The sequence below is a fragment of the Musca domestica genome, unplaced genomic scaffold (genome assembly GCF_030504385.1).
Source record: "Musca domestica strain aabys unplaced genomic scaffold, Musca_domestica.polishedcontigs.V.1.1 5, whole genome shotgun sequence".
Classification (NCBI taxonomy): domain Eukaryota; kingdom Metazoa; phylum Arthropoda; class Insecta; order Diptera; family Muscidae; genus Musca; species Musca domestica.
The window spans coordinates 13925738-13943084 of NW_026712346.1; positions in this window are offsets into that span (position 1 = coordinate 13925738).

The following is a 17347-nucleotide window of genomic DNA, read 5'->3' on the forward strand; positions in this document are numbered from 1 at the left end:
TACTTTATTTTACTACTTTACATAGTTTGCACAATAATTTTGTTATAATTTTTTTTCTTTCCTAAATAAAATTATTAAATCTAAATGGATTTATTTTTTATTTTTATACTTTTTTGTAGTTTTTGTTATTGATGTTGATTTGGTTGATGTGTTTTTGATAAAAACAAAAACAAGCAGCATCGTTATCATCAACTGAACCCCATCACAAAATAAACTGTACGGTGTGTAGGCTGTTTAACTTTGTCTGAGATGCTCCTTGACGACATCCAAAGCTTGGGTTTCCTCACCGAAGTCCTTGATGACCACAACGGAATAGCCGCAAACCTTACGGGGCTTGCCCTCCTTGTCGATTTTGCACAAACCGGACCATTCACCCAATTCCTTGTGGGAATCGACACGGATCAAGGGAATTTGATGTTCGTGCCCTCCTTGTCGATTTTGCACAAACCGGACCATTCACCCAATTCCTTGTGGGAATCGACACGGATCAAGGGAATTTGATGTTCGTGACAGAGGGCAAGAACGAGCTTCTTGTAGTTGGGTTCGTCAAAAGACTCAGCGAAGATACACAAAACAGCTTAACGTTTATCCAAAGCTTTGCAGGCTTGGTGAATACCGTGAACAAGACCATCAGCAATGAGGGATTTCTTCAAGACTTCTTGCAAGGTTTGATTAATGTCCATGGCGCCACCAACCGTCTGAGCAGCGGAGGGTACATCTACATCAAACTCAGCCATTTTTTAATGTATTTGTCGTCCTTGCACTTTTTGACAACCGGAAAGAAAGATATTATTAATTTCAAATTTTACGTACAGTTGATTTTTTTTTTTAAAAAGTTAATTTTACTCTGTACTACTGCGAAGCTCATATAAAGGAAACGTTAACCTATTTTTTCCTTGAGTTCTGCATTGTTATGGTGAAGATCATATGTTTATGATTTATTACTTTCTCGAGATGAGCTTAATGAGACAGAGAGATACTATTACACACTGGCGACCAAGGTAGATCTAGCAGGTAACCGCATCGGCGAATTGCTACAACAAAGCAACTTTTGTGGTACCTTCAAATATCAAAATTGGCATCTAAGGCGAAAAATATACATTCGCCATGACATTGAAAGTTTGCGGCAAATTTGTTTCAACCAATCAGAAACGAGGTGTTTGTTTACATTTTACGTTGTGTGTGGAAACTAAGCCAAGTAATTATACGAATCTCTGGTACCATTGCAACAGCCACAAGTTGATAGTTATCCCCCGAAATGTTTTTACGAGTCCACAACTGTAACATCTTCTACTTCGTCGACAAATACCACTAATGGTACAACAGTAGCAAGTGCTCCCGATCAAATGGTTTTAAATAATGAACAAAGCACCAATATCGCCACCAGTAAAAGCCCTTTAATAATGCCCAGCAATGAAGCTAGTAGCCACTTGGTGGATACCAAACCCCTCTTGGTAGCAGAGCCGATGCAAATTCCCCAAACCATACAAAGAGTTTTTTCAGACCAAAGAAGGCTGGAGGAGCTAGTGGAAGTTTGTGAAAAGCTGGAGCAGCAAAGTAAAATGGCTATACAACAGAGTCAGGCCGTATAGTGCTTGCATGGACCCACGAATGCTGCAAGCGTTGGGGATAACTTAATTCCACAAGCTGCATTCCATTCCAACCTCCTTCCTTCATCTTTAGGAACACTAAATAGTGTTAAATTTCCATTACGGTATTTTTTATTGCAAATGGAACACTTTTTTAATTTTCTTTTTATTTTGAAATATTAGAAAAATATACTTTTAGTGAAGAACACATAAACAAACTTTTTTGCAAGGTAGATCTAACAGGTAACCGCATCGGCGAATTGCTACAATAAAGCAACTTTTGTGGTACCCTCAAATGTCAAAATTGGCATCTAAGGCGAAAAATATAGCTTTGCCATGTCATTTAAAGGTTGCGGCAAATTTGTTTCAACCAATCAGAAACGAGGTGTTTGTTTACATTTTATTTTGTGTGCCTCTCGTCGTAAACGAACGTCGCAATAAAAGTTTTTATTGTAAAACAAGTAAGAGTAAAATAAGTATTATTGTAGTATTCCGATATTTTTTAAACCAAGAATTCTTGCACGTGATCTTAGATGTTGAGGCTAACTTAATTCTTAAAGCTGCACTCCATTCTAACCTCCTTCTTTCATTTTCTTTTAATTTGTTTACTGGTTTCACTCTAAACTTGCTCTTAAATTATTTGAAATATTATAAAAAAGTACTTTTAGGGAAGACAACATAAACAAATTTGTTGTTGCATTCATTCAGGGCGAATTCTTCATTACAACAATTTGTTTTGACATTTAATGGTGCCGTCAGCTGGGCTGATGCGATCACCTAGTACATCTACCTTGTTTTTTGTGTTGCATTCATTTAGGGCGAATTCAGTATTACAACAACTTGTTTTGACATTTAAAGGTGCGGTCAGCTGGGGTGATGCGACTACCTAGTAGATATACCATGCTCGCGACTATGCGATGCATTTTGCCGTTGGATTGGGAAGTAGTATTTATTTCGGCGTTCTTACGATTAAACATTACACACCACAAACCATCCAAGTTCGATTCAAGTTCCACTAGCAAAACCTAGTAGCGATGGGTATTTTGCCCAAAACAACTACATTGCTTCCAATGCATACACCTGTTGTAGCGCTGCCGTGAGAAGACGGGTTAATGGCTTTTGTTGTAATGAACGTTGAGATGGCAACTTCTAGTTGTCTGCCCATCTTCTCTTGGTCTCCGCCAATTTCAATAGGTTAGTGGCCAGTCATTAAAGCAACAACTATTGAAAAGTTTATAATTGCATTAACATAATACAACTATTTGTATTATTATAAGAAGTACATGTCCATTTTGAATGGTAATGTCTACCTTCAACCGCTTGCATTGTCTCTCTTGTTGCACTCAGCCCAGATTGTGACGTGCTTATTTGCAAGACAATTAAAATAACTATATTATCTCCTTAAAATATTAAACCTTTCCACATCGGACACAAGACTATTGATTTTAAATCAGCTGATGATTCTTACAGAAAAAAATTCCCCAGAAAGAATTTGAAAAACTCTTAGCAACACAAATGTTAAAATTGTATTTAGTGGTAACTGAACAACATTTCATAATAATTTGTAAAAGTGGGTGTAATTTCCATTCACTTGTGAATACTCGAAACTTATAGAGTTTGCTTTTCACCAAAGTCATCATATCAGAAAGCTGAAAAAGCCAAGTAACCATTCCCTACACCGGGATGAAATCATGATATTGGTAGCTAACAGCTAATATTGCTAAGCTGTCAGTTTAGTTTTGAAAACCATTGCTCTCGTCAATTGAGAGTAATATGAAGTTAAGCCAATGGGGGAATATTCCAGAATTTAGAAATCAATGTGTAAAAATTATTATTGATAATCCAATATCACCCCTAATGTTTCATTCAATACAGACTTTCAATAGAAAATATAAGACATATCGGACCTGGTTGAGTTCTCGATTTTAAATTGATTTGTTACGAATTTCAAATGGAATTCCCGAGTTACATGAGTTACAAACATGTCAATACCACACACACAGCACGATTGCCTCAATGTACTTCGACTGTGATTTGCCGAGTTGTACGTTTGCGAACGAATCGCTAGGAAACGTTTCCAAACATTTCCTGTGCTGAATGATGATTGGTACATTTAGTGTTGTCTTTCAAAAATGAATATACAGGGAAACGTTCGCAATGAGTTTTGAGTACATTTCAGTTTTGTTTTTTTCTTAATATCGGTTTTGTTTTTGGATAATGAATAATTTCGTGCGTTATTATATTTACGCTCAATAATTGATCAAATGTAACCGAAAAGAATTGTGAAATGCATCTTATTATTCATTCCAAGAGTATCGAGATAGTAATATAATTTGTTTACTTCTATGTGGTGTGTGCTGCAACGAAGACGACAATTGTTAAAAAATGGCATTCGAAACGTCATTGGATTGGTATGCATTATTAATTAATATATGTAGGGTAAGTGCGCCTAAGTTCGGCATGTCCCAGTAGTCGGCAGTTTTGAAATTTAAACTTAAATAACTAAGAATAGAATTGACCAAATAATGAAATAATTGCAAAAAACGTCAACAGTGATCTCTGATCTCCTTCTGTAAAAAAAAAACAATGAGCTTCGATCATTTATTACGAGAGAATAACGGTTTATGTCAGTGAGTGTCTTCCAACATTAGTGGTGGCGTCAACTTAATAATTATGAAATCAGAAATATTTTATAATAGTAAATAAGAGTCCAAAGATAATTTTATGGCTTGAAAAAAATAGAAAACAAGCATTTTTCTGTTATATTATTTAACGCCGACATTAGGAACAGAAAAAAGAGATTTGCCAGTAGTCGGCAGGGGGTGCCGATTACTAGAAAAATATCATTTTTGACCAATTTCACCAAAACTTGAGAAAAGTATTAAAAAATAATCCAAAAACCACTCAAATAAAAATATCGTTTTGAGTCGGCAGTTGCTTTTATTTGTTCTTTTTGACCAACTTTTCTAAATTAAGTAGATTTTTTACATCAGCTATTTGACGTTTTAGATAGCGGTGGCATTTTTGATAAAAATATTGGCTATCTAAAGGAATAAGATCAATTCACAAATTCCAAATATAAGAAAGGTACTTTTTTATTAAATCTCATTTTTATTTTAAAATGAAAATCGATACGTTACTGAAGGTAACCATACAATTCTTGATTTTCTACCTATATTTGGTTTAGAATGATAATTAAATAAAACACTATTTAAAAACGAAATTAATTTCAAATTCTGGATTAAATTGTGAATTTGTAATATAGCATTGTTTTATACTATTTGAAATAAAAAACAAGTAAGCAAAGGCTATAGTCGTGCGGGGCCGACTATGTTATACCCTACAATACTACAATATGTTAGAAGCCCCCTTATGTCTAAATCAATATTGGAAGATTTTGCTGTTGAAATTAGGATTTTGACTACGGACATTTGCCCAATACTTATGCACTCCGTAGGGCTGTTAGTTGTTGTAGTCCATTTTACAGCTAAATATAATCCAATGGTCATCCAAAATGCTAGAAGTCTCCCCTGTCCTTAACTCTCTTCACAGGCGTGTCGATTGGCTTCAATTGTGATCGGAAAAACATTTCTGTTTTTGGTTAATTTGAACCCTTAAATATTTTGCAATCATCTCCAAAAGCAAGAAGCCCCTCTGTATCTCCAAATTTAGACTCACCTATATGATTTATTTGTCTACGATATTTGGCTATATTCGTCAACGAAATCAGCATAAAAAAGCCAGAATATCGCCTTTTGTGTATTTCGGATATCGCCTGTAAGTAATGTTGGTATTTTTTTCACACAAAATTAGTGGTCCATTCTACCCGCTGTCCTAAACTCTAACTTCATGCGAGATTTCGTGTTCTTTGGTTTCTATTTGTGACCTTTATAACGGCTGCAAAATCAGGAACTTTTTTAGTTTTTGCTCACAAAATACTACAAAATCTATATTAACATCACTATTGGCATATTTTTCTGCGATTTTTTTAGATTTTATAATTTTATGTCAAGGGAGCATTCTGAATTTGTCAAAATAGGTCCAGCCATTCTTGAGATATAAGCATTCTAACTAACACCCCCTTCCTTTGTATACACACATTGTATATATTTCGCTATATATATCCATATATTTACTATCGTCATCTACGTACGGGTCAGAATTGACCTGTTCGTCTATTTGTGATTTTGCCGGGACTAAAAATATTCGCGGTTTAATGGAAAATTTGAATTTTATTTAACACAAATGTTGTGGCCTATTTCACCCACTAAATATTACCCGATGACCATCAAAATTGGAAGGCTTCTGTCCAGCCCTAAGCTCTAGCCCCATGCTAACTTCCGCTTCGATTGGTCTATAATTGCGACCTGTAGAGCAACAACAAAATAAGGAATTTGGTCCATTTCAACCCTTAAATATTATGCTATCGGACGGACCGACATACATAGCTAGATCGACTCAGCTCGGCAAGATAGGAAGATCCATATATACTTTCCTATGTGGGAAATCAATATTTCGTGGTGTTATATAATTTTTGGCCCAATCAAACTTATAATAGCCCCAACACATAGTGTTGTAGGGTATAAATATACAAAATAATATTTTTTTACTGAAATACCATATGCCGACTACTATTTTAGTAAAATTGCAAACTTTGCCAATTTAATAAAAACAAATTCAATTTTTGTTTATTATTTCGAAAAGTAAACAAAATTTGGAATCTGAACAACTTAATTTTTTTGCAACTGAAAGATTTCACTCAGAATGTTGAGAGATTGAAAAATCGAAAATCCTAAAATGCAGACTAATGGTACACTTACCCTATGTATGCATACATTTTTTAAGCACTGTATTCAATGAATACGTTTAATAATAAAACTTTAAACGTTGTTTAAACCAATGTAAAATTACAGATGGTTGAACAAAGCTACCTCCAAATACAATTTTTTTCTTTTGGTGCCCTTTCGTTTCGCGGGATTCCCTAATTAAAGAATTTTGTTAAAAAAAAAGAAACATAATCAAAACCAACTGTTGCATATTTAAAAGCCTATTGACTCCAAATAAGCCATTACGATATTCAAATGCGACACTTGAAACTTTTCCAGTGAACAATGTACAGTTATATGGGGACGAAAACCTGGACCTGCATATGCAATTTTCTTTCATATGATGTAGTAAACATTAGGAACTTTGGAGGTACAGTTACATTTGGACTATATCAAAACTTTGACCTACATAGACAGTTCTATGCAAGGATGTTTTTTTATAAAATAAGAACAAATTTGGGTTAACATGCTGACTAAAGCAGCCAAAAACCCTTAAATCTGTCGGCACAGTTATATACCAAAACATGGACCTATATAGCCCATTTTCAATACCAAAATTCCTGCAGAACAAACACACATCTGAGTAAAACTTACCTCCTTTAACCTTCTTCATTTCGTTCGAAAGCTAGTGTGATTTCCACAGACGGACGCACGGACGAACATCGCTAAATCAAGTTTGGCAACTCTGCTCGCTTACAAGTGTTTTTCTGTGTGTCGATTAACCATCTTAAATATAAATTAATTTTACCGTGTTTTTGTGTCTCTACAAGTGCTAAACAGTGAAATTCCAAATAATTGAATTTATTTAAATTCCAATTGTGTGAAGTTTTCGCGTTTCATTCAGTTTTTTCCCATTTTTTGTTAAAATTGTTATTTTGCGCCTAGTTTACATTGGTGTTTACATTCTTCTTTTTGATTTCTATCCTTTGTTGCTTCCATTGTGTTATTTTGTGTTTTGACGTTTGTGGCTAGTTCCCCTTAACATCTTTGTACGTAAACAATTAGTTATTCTTAGCATACTTTTAGGCAGTTACAGTAAATTTCTTACCACACCATTTCCAAAATTACACTATTTCCTTAGTTATTTTAATTAATAAAAAAAAAAAAAAAATAATAATAATTCTTTTTTACTTGTGTTCATTACCCTATTGTTGATATTTAATACTCTCATTATGGCTTGCTCAAATAACGATTGTGCTGTTAGAGACATCAATGAGCGCTTAATATCTTGCTTTATTTGCGATAAATTTTGGCATCTTAAATGCGCTGGCTTCAACGGTAGACAGTTTGATTTTATTACAGACAAGGCTAAAGGTCTGCGTTGGTCTTGTTTTGAATGTAGAGATTTACAAGTTGATTATCATTGCCTATTTAAAGAAACTAAGGCTGAAATTGAAAAGTTAAAGAAAAGCTTTAATTTAACATTTAAAAAATTTGAAAAAATTGAAAAATTGGTCAGCAGGTTTGAATTTTCTGATGACTCTCCTAAAAGAAAAAAGACTTTAGTGGATTCAAACAATCTTGGCCCAAATACCTTGGGTCTTGATAACTTAATAAGTTTAAATTCTCCAATATCGCCAATTCCCCCTCCTAATAATAATCCATCAATCGATAACGGCAAAGGCATAGACCCAACTTCTAATGCTTCCACTTCGACTGCAAGCATTAACTCTTCAAAAGGCGAAAAAGCTAAACCACCTGCAGTAGTCGTGCAGGTTCCAACTATAACTCCTACAAACTCTTCCGCGGTTGTAAATGGCGTTGATCCCTCCACTTCTAACACTCTTATCGTTGTAGAACGGCGTAAAACAGTATTTGTATCTAGACTTCATCCTGATACTTCCACTGACAACATTCGCAGCTATATAAAATCAAATCTAAACGATGTAACTGATCTAGATTTAAACATCTTTAAATTTCGTTCCTCTCAACAGCGTGATATTTCGTCATTCAAAATAACTGTTCCCCCCAAATTATTTAACATTATTGTTAGTAGTTCATTCTGGCCCAAAGATACCTTGGTAAAAGAATTTTTGTTCAGAGAACGCTCTACTAGATCTGTGAATACCTTACCAGCATCAAAAAACTAATTGATGTCTGTGGGATCCTCTACCAAAATGTTAGAGGATTAAATACTAAACTGAGAAACGTATTGCTTAAAAGCTTCTTTTGTGAATTTAAAATAATAGCTTTTACTGAAACATGGTTAAAATCGGATGTTCTTGACACTGAGGTGTTCTCTGATAATTATCAAGTTTATAGAAAGGATCGAGTAATGAAAAAAGGAGGAGGCGTTTTGATAGCAGTTCATAATTCGATTCCTTCTGAAATGATTGATGTCTCAGCTGACCCCTGTAGTGAATTTGTCTGCGCTAAACTAAATTTCACAGGTAATACCGTATTCTTAACTTGTTCTTATATTGCTCCTAATTCTGGCCTTGAAATTTATATAAACCATGCTAGTCTAATTTCTAAAGTTTCTTCTTTACTAACGGATAATTCTTCGTTAATATGTATGGGCGACTTTAACCTTCCTGGTGTTTCTTGGATCTCAGGTGAGAATATTGTAGATTATGTTCCCTCGTCATACCCAATTGGTTTTGATGCCTTTTGGGATATTATATTTGAATCCTGCTTGTACGAAGTTAATGATATTTTAAATATCAAAGACAGATTATTGGATTTAGTCTTCTCTTCGTCGTTGAATATTTCGATTTCCAGAGTCTCTCCCTTTGTACTTCCTGAGGACAGCTATCATCCGACGCTGTTGATAAATCTCGAATTAAAGACATCTTCACCTAAATTTTTATCTACTAATGCTTTAATTAAAAGGCGTAACTTTGGAAAAACAAACCTTATTGAACTTCGCACTCTTCTATCAAACACTATATGGCGTATAAGTGACGACATTGACTCCAGTGTCTCAACATTCTACGAGCAACTTAATTCCGCTTTATCTAATTCGGTACCTACTGTTAAGCAAACTATAGACCAGGGTCCCGCTTGGTTTACGCCTGCACTGAGACGTTTGCGCAATTTAAAAAGTAGATTGTTCAAAAAATTTAAAAAATCGAATACGGCATTGAACTACTCAAAGTATTCTTCTGCAAGGCATAAATACAACTCTGAAAATTCCAAATGTTATTCTCAACATTTAATAAAAATGAGACAGAACTTGTTGCATAATCCCAAAAACTTTTTCAAATTTGTAAATTCTAAAAAGAAAGCACAAAAATTTCCAAGTCGTATGAAATTTGGTAGTATTGAATCTAGTGATAACTTAGATATTGCTAATTTATTTGCCGATTTTTTTCAATCATCTTATACGTCGAACACTTTTAACGGTGTTTATAACTACAATATCGAGAAACTAAACTATTTTCCTCGTATTATCCTAACAGAAGATGAAGTTTTTTCTGGGTTAAAAGCATTACGTTCTTCGTTCTCCCCTGGTCCTGATGGCGTTCCAACGTTTATTCTAAAATCTTGTGCTGATGTGCTTCACGTGCCGCTCACTAAAATTTTTAATTTTTCCCTAATGAAAGGTTATTTCCCATGTTACTGGAGGTCGAGCTTTGTCATTCCTCTTCATAAATCAGGAAATAGGAGTTTAGTCGATAATTATAGATGTATCGCTAAATTAAGCGCTATTCCCAAACTCTTCGAACTTTTAGTTTCGCGTAGGATATCTCACTACCTAAAATCTATAATTTCACCTTTTCAACATGGATTCATGAAAGGTAGATCTACAATAACTAATCTCTTAGAATTTGTTTGTCATGTACATAGCGGTTTTGCTAGTAAACAGCAGACTGATGTAATTTATACGGATTTTAGCAAAGCTTTTGATACGGTAGTGCACAAGTTATTGCTCCTTAAATTAGATCTAATGGGTTTCCCAACATCACTGTTAAACTGGATATCCTCCTATTTAGAATGTCGCACCCAAAAGGTTCTCTTTAACGATACATCTTCGAAAAATATTTATGTTTCATCTGGTGTACCGCAGGGAAGTCACTTGGGTCCACTACTATTTGTTCTTTACCTGAACGATCTTCCGAAAATTATTCGTTTTTCTAAAATTCTGATGTACGCTGATGATGTGAAACTGTTTCTTCACATTAACTGACTTAACGATGCAATTTCATTACAATATGATTTAGACACCTTCGTAAATTGGTGTAGTGCGAATGGTATGTCTCTTAATCTAAAAAAATGCAAAAAATTGTCGCTATTTCGAAATCAGCCATTACTATCTAACTATTATATTGGCTCTTATAAATTGGATAATGTTGAATCTTTCGTTGATTTGGGCGTAATCTTAGATCCTAAGCTACGGTTTCATTTACACATTGATTCTTGTGTTAATAAAGCTAAATCTTTACTAGGCTTTATCAAGCGTTGGTCAAAAGAGTTTAATGACCCTTACGTAACCAAAAGATTGTTTGTTAGTCTAGTTCGTCCAGTATTAGAATATGGTTGTATATTATGGAGTCCATTTTATAAATATTATTCTGATAAAATTGAATCGGTACAAATTCAGTTTTTAATTTTCGCTTTGCGTGGTTTAAATTGGAACCCCTCTGAACTTCTTCCGCCATACGAGAGTCGTTTAATGTTAATCGATCTTCCAACTCTTGAAAAAAGACGTTTTATGTTAAGAGCATTATTTATCATAAAATTATTACGTGGATTGATTGATTCCCCTTTTCTCACTGGTGAAATAAACTATAATGTTCCCTTTCGTAGAACTCGCAATTTTGAACCGTTAAAATTGTCCATAGCAAGAAGAAATTATGAACTTAATAGCCCACTGAGATCACTTTGTGTAATTTATAACAGTTTATGTAACACTATTTGCTTATATAGTCCCTTGAACACAATAAAAAATTGTATTCTGCATATGTAATTTTTGTTGTGCTATGTCTATGCTAATATTTTGTTTATGTAACCTTATATTTATGTCTTCTTAACTCTATAAGCTCATTTTTACGGCATATTATCTACAACTCCCTCCGCGGAACCAGTAGAACTTCGCCTTTGAGCACCAGATGTACATGTTATATAATGTTTGTTTTACTTCATCAAGCTGCTTGATCATCTGGCATCTGATCTACAATCCCTATGCGGAACAGTAGACGTGGCCAATGCGCAGTGCTTGTAGATTGTTGCTTTGTAAATTTATATTTACTAATCTGTGTGTGACTTTTAAAATGTCTTTTGTATTTTAATCACTGGCTGATGTAGTTTCTGTAGCCGGTGTAAAACCATTGCTAACCCGCCTTGGTCCGGACTTTGGTGTGTACGCGCTCTCTACGTTATAGGGAGGTTGACCCCTCGGTCGGCAGGGGCGGGTGTGAGAGGCGTGGGACCGAACGAAAAAAAAAAAAATCGACATAGAATTTTATGCTGATCAAGAATATATTTGGAGGACTTACAAATGGAATCACAAACTTAATATGGTGGGTATATTCATGGTACTATAAGGAAGTAGAACAACTTCCTAAAACTACAGAAATACAGCCCACAGGCTATGCCCGCTTCCTATCAAATTTGCATGAAAGAAGTTGTTTTAATTTATTCAATATTTTTTCTCATTTTTAAAATCAGTTAAACAGCGGGAAAAAATGAATGAAATGCCTGGATTTTCTTTCAAAAATATGATCTAAACAGTTCTATCTTTCAATTCCATAGCAAACCTGGCGAATACATTCAGTGCGCGTCTCGCAATTTACGCGTCTTTCAATCCTTGATTTTGAAAATGTTTTTTTTTTTTTATTTTTCATAACAATAAATACATACACAAAATTGGCAGAAGCCGGGCACACTTAGAAAAAAATTCTAATCAGCTGGTAACTCTACCTTACCTTTTTATTGTCCCATGGGTATATTAAACTAGTGTGGAGGGGATAAAAATATGAAAAGTCCATTGGGCCATTCTCGGCCATGGAAAAGGGAATGTATGACGTTCGTAGGACATGCATGTGTTAACAATCATCTATATATATAAAAAAAATCAATTGTTGTTTGTTGGTAACAGAATCAGTTGGAAACGGTTGGACCGATTTGCATAATTTTTTGTACAAACGTTCGTCATACCCCGAGTTAGGTTTTTTAAAGAAAAAAATATTGACCACGTCTCCTTTTACGCCCACTATTACGACTTATCTAAAATCTTTATATTTGCCAAAATAGTGAAGATATCGGTTTGAGAATTATTACACGAGATGCTGTTGGCTTTCCATCCAACCCTAAGTACTTATTTAGGGGCTGAGAAACGCGCCTACTTTTAAATCTGATTCTCTATATGTAAAAGAAAGTTGTGTTAGTTACTACTCTTATAACATAAAGACCGCCGGTCTGATTTTAACGATTTAGAAAAATTCGGAAAATTGTTGTTTGTTGGTAACGGAATCAGTTGAGAACGGCTGGACCGATTTGCATAATTTTTTGTACAAAAGTTCGTCATACCCCGAGTTAGGTTTTTAAAGAAAAAAATATTGACCACGCCCACTTTTCGATTTGTCTAAAATCCTTATATATGCCAAAATAATGAAGATATCGGGTTGAAAATTATTACACGAGATACTGTTGACTTCCCATCCAACCCTAAGCATTTATTTGGGGGCTGAGGAACTAGCCACGCCTACTTTTTAATCTAATTATATCATCTATAAAGAAAGAAAATTGTGTTAGTTACTACGCTTAAGTTATAACGGTTCATACAAATTTGGAATTGTCTCCTGTCTCCAAGAAGGATAAAATCCAAAAAAAAATCGCGTAAAAATGTGATATATTAACATTTTCATTTTGACTTTTGAAATGTACAATAGTAACGTTTTTTTTTTTGTGTGATTTTTTTTTTTTCATTTTGACTTACTTTTTCTAATGAACATTTGTAGTGTTTTTTATATTTTATTTTTGAATTCGAATATTAAAAGCAATTTATTTAATTGACTTGATTTCAGAAATTGAAGGCGGGTTACATGGAATTGTAGTACCGATTTATGTGGTGGCGAAACGGGATAGATTATATCGGAATAATTTAACGCGGTCACACCAAAGTTAAAAGATAATTACTTTTTCAAAATCGCTAAAAAATCACGAAAAAAGAGATCTCATTGCAAAAATTCTCAAATAGGGAAAAAATCGAAAAAACATTTCTATGGAATCGAATTTTATAATAATAGTACATTCTATCGACAAACTTCGCAAGGACCTTTAAACTTCGACTGTAAAAAATCATCGAACAAGGTGAAGATTTTTTTTCTTTTTTCAGTTTGCTTTTTTTTTATCAATTTTGTATAATTTATGATTTTTTAATTTGGCTTATCATATTGAATTCAGTAGATTTTTTGTAAACAAAATAACTAATTATTTTCACAATATAAAAGAAAGTTATGTTAGATACTACGCTTATAACTAAAGAACGGCTTGACGGATTTTGATAATTCATACAATTTTGGAACGTTATCCTGCCAAAAATCGCGGTAAAATATGCCAATAAAAATGTGAATGAAAAACAATCTCTTTGATGTGAGAACGAGAACTCAAAAAATGCAATTCATTGCGTCTGCAGTCAGTGAATATGGTAGAGCGAATTGAACATTTAGTAAAAAAGGATTTATATCCTTCCAGAAATTCTTCCTTAACTTTCATAATATTTTAAATCGCTTTTGCAGGTCATGATATATGACCTTCGGTTAAGGGTATAGCCCGATTTCGAATATAGTTTACATTTTAACCATACTTTGAATACTCATTTCAGCAAAGGTTGGTAATTTGAGAAGGAACAATCCTCGCAAAAAATGATTACTTTTTGGTTTTAACCATCAATGATTTAATATTCGTAATTACTTTGATCGTCTTTGAATTATACTATATGAACTTTATGGGATCTCCAATGCACAAAAATAAGTAAATTCCATTCTTACGGTAATGGTTGTAGAAGAGTAATTATCTTTGACTATTCTGAAATCATTCTGGCCCTAATTATGAGGTGGACTAAGGTGGAGGTGGACTAATTCCACACAGCACGGTATTCTAAACGTTGTAAATACAAATCCCAAATTACAGCTCATTTGAATGGAAAATTTCGCTAAGCTCTTTACAATACCAAAAATTAAGTTTCAACATGGGATTATTATAGATGTTCTATATCATATAGGTTTTTAACACTCAATTAAAGCCTACGGATGAATAATAAGATCAAGCTATTCAAACTATCTAGAAGCGACGGTGGGTGATTATCTTTTATAATTTTTGCCATGAATGTTTTTTCTATTTAGAAGTTACTATGGATTTGTTTTACTTATAATAAAAATTGTCTCGCTCACATAAGTCTATGCTCTATTATGCTTTAGAAAATATGCGCTAAAGACTAAAAGTACTGGCCGGCAACGCGGACGGGGCCAGCTCGTTTGTTATAGAAACAAATGACATCATTGTTTATATAATACTTTCGCAATGACCATCGAATCTTTTTCCCACTGGGTACTTCTGAAGATTCACAAGAGAAAATACTCTGAGTAACTTATGCTGGGAAATTTATCGCAGATACTTGATATATTAGAATATTGTCCCGTTCTTTGCATTTTTTCCTTACCAATATCTTTGCAGAATTTAGAACCCACTTACTTAACTATGGTAAATGTATTGTGGTATATATCTCTTTGAACATTACAAGCGAATACACACACACACACACTTTCTTATTTCGAAGTTTTTGATGAATGAAATTAAATTTGGGCCAAAGTTAAGCAATATCCAGGATGAAGTCCCACTGTGATTTCGCACAATTCAAACATCGACAACAGGACAGCTCATCACATTACCGAGGACGAGGAGAAAAAACATATTCGTCTGCAACGAAGCAACGAACTTTCTCCGCCACACACTGTCGCATATACACACACACGTACACGCAGGGATTCTCCAGCCACATAAGTATTTATAACACTGTGTAAACAAGCAAACAAACATAGAAGCAGAGAAACAAAAGTATTGAAGTGCATTTGTCGGATGCTGCTGTCTGGGCAGGAGTTGAGTCCCAGCGTTTTTCCCCGTTCGGGAGACGGAAATAATTAAAACACCCCTTAGCGCATTTTTGCCTGCTTCTCCTTGATGTTTGGGATTCCCCCCGCCCCAATCTCATTATTGTTTTCGCAAGCTTTTAATTAGCGTTCGATTTAGTGAGTCTAACGTCATAGAGTGAGCTTATTTTCATGTGTCTGTATGTGTGAGTGAGTCTGTTAATTGAATAATGTACACTGCAGTGTCTACATACAAATCTACACATCACATTAATATGATCGCGGGTGGTTAATTTAATAAGGATACAACGACAAGGACAACATAAACAACTTGTCGCAGAATACGGAAGTACTATTTTATGACTAACATTATTAACACTACACTCCCCGAACTATCAGGGAGGGAAAGTCACAGCCACACTCATGCAATCGTTTACTCCTACATTAAAGTAAGACGAGAATTGGAAAATTATGCTGGGAATTCTTGTCAATACCAAATCGTCTAGACGATAATTTCTCAATATTCTCTAAATTCCAGCAAGCAATAGTTTTTTCCATTTTTCGCAATTTTTGAAAAAGTGAAAACATGTTTTGGTTTTTATAGCAACCTTTCTCAGTGAAACCTTCTTTCCTCCATGATTTTTTGTTTTTGTAACAAGAAAATACGAAATACTAGTCCTTTCGTTATGAAGAGAAATTGGATGTTTTAATAGAATCTCGCCAATTTTTCATGTTTATGGGAATGAGAAATTCACATATTGAGGACATCTACAGTCTATTGGCGTATCTTACAGGATCAATTTTAAATATTTTCTTGAATCTTTTAAGTTTTTATACCGTCCACCATAGTATGGATGGTATATTAAATTTGTCATTCCGTTTATTACACCTCGAAATCTACGAAATCTATCCATACAAAGTATATATATTCTTGATCAGCATAAAATTCTATGTCGATTCAACGATGTCCGTCCGTCTGAGGTAGGTTGATAAAATGTATGTTATGTCAGCAGGACTTTTGGTATAGAAATTGGGCGGAACGAACTTTTAATACCTCCACCATTTGGTAGAAAACTATTTTTAAATAAAAGTATCGAGTCTCCAACATCTAACTGGAAACAGTTGCGTGGGAAAATGTGGGTAGGATTATCAAAACAACGACTATCGGTGGTTACCGATATGTGGAAATCGTGGACCGATATAGACAATGTTGTAGAATCCACTATCTATGTATATCTGTAAAAGAGCAAAAGTAACTAGGAACGGGAGGTATAGCATCAGAATCGGAGGTACCTTCAAAAAAATGTGCACCAAACTTGTAATATCAGTCCATATAATAGGAATTTTGCACATACGACCAAATTAAGTCTGAAAATATGAATGATATAATTCAGATATAGCTATAGCTCCCATATATGTAGTTTATCCGATATATTATTCATGTCCTCCTCTTATTAAAATTTATCAAATACAGCTCAGAAATATCTTTGCCACATTTTATCGAGATCGGTTCAGATTTGGATATAGCTCCCATATATATCTTCGACAAACTTTATCGAGATCGGTCCAGATTTCGATATAGCTTCCATATATATCTTTATCCGAATTCAAGTTAATTATGCACCAAATGGATAATATAATCCCGAAGTGAAAAGGCACAAATGCCTCAACAAATTTAGTAGAAATCGATTCAGAGAAGGATATTCCTCTCATATATTAGTTCATTTGGACTTTAATTATAAATTATAACTATAATCATAGTTGGTGATAATGAGAATAGAGTCCAATCTCCCTCTTCGATTGTCAACTCTATTCTTTATTCAGATCCTGCTCGGAGGATCAATGTAGAAAATGAGAAAAGAAAGAACGACCATTTCATCTGGGTTCAATTTCAATTCTC